This window comes from Charadrius vociferus, unplaced genomic scaffold, assembly GCF_000708025.1.
Source record: "Charadrius vociferus isolate BGI_N301 unplaced genomic scaffold, ASM70802v2 scaffold61, whole genome shotgun sequence".
NCBI classification, from domain to species: Eukaryota; Metazoa; Chordata; class Aves; order Charadriiformes; family Charadriidae; genus Charadrius; species Charadrius vociferus.
This window is the reverse complement of record NW_009646945.1, coordinates 1953056-1954173: the sequence shown is the minus strand read 5'-3', so window position 1 is coordinate 1954173 and position 1118 is coordinate 1953056.

Below are 1118 nucleotides of genomic sequence, written 5' to 3'. Positions count from 1 at the left end.
CCGTCCAGCTGATGTAGCTCTATGAAATAAATGACTGCAGACATACCTGAAAGTGTACCAAAGTGAGAATGAAGAAGATGGGAGAGACATACTTCAACAAGGCTGCACCAGATCTGAATTGAAAGGCCAGTGGAGACACACCCATAGACACCAGCTCATTAACCCAAGTCGGGTAAAAGGTGCTAGGCTGAGACACCCCAAGGAAAATTGGAATCACTGGGAAACAACAGCCAAATTTTTTTTTTTTTCAAGGACCTCAATCCTTAATTCATTTAGGCTCTCAAGTATTCCTGACATGAAGGTAAATAATTGGACATTTAGAGACAAGTGCTGAGAGGTTTTTAATCTGGTCCCATGTGTCAGGTTTTGGCCATGTGCATCTCACTGCTTGTCTAAGCTTCTCTGAAACCACATGAGGGACAGGGAGTTCTAGAGCCTGCAGCAATCCAAGGAACAATGACCTGATAAACCCTGGTTTTAGTTTGGTTTGCTAACCACTAAGCTATGGAATCACATTTCCTTTTGCTATGTATTACCAACAGTGTTGATAAGAAAAGGGCTTTTTATTTTGTATATTTATAAAATTACACATATATTTTTAGATCTATAAAATTGTATATATAATAATTGTTTCCTATTTTCTTAATGTATGATCCTTTATTGTGCATTTTTTATGTACTTGAGATGAAGTTACTGTGGAAGATAAAATTACAACCTGTAACTGATTATTGAGGTCAATAAAAGCTAAATAATTACTCTGATACTCAGTTCTTCAGTCAGTCTTGCACAGTATTCTGTGCCCTGCTTATTTTTGCTGATCTCTTCAAAGCCCGATCATCTCCCTTGTGTTTCCAGCAACACTTTAGTAATGACACCTGTGTGGGCTATTTAAGATAGAACAGGATCTGAGAAGGTCTTTATGTATGATTTCCATCACGCACAACACCAATCCTCTGGAAACCTTTTCACACCATGTGAAGAGGGCCATCCCCGACAAGAAAAATGGGGCAAATATGAAGGAGATCCATCATTCAGCAGATCCTGTTCTTTAACACTGTGGGCAAAAAGTCCAACAAATACTTGCTGGTGTTTCAGTTACAACATTATTCTTATAGGGT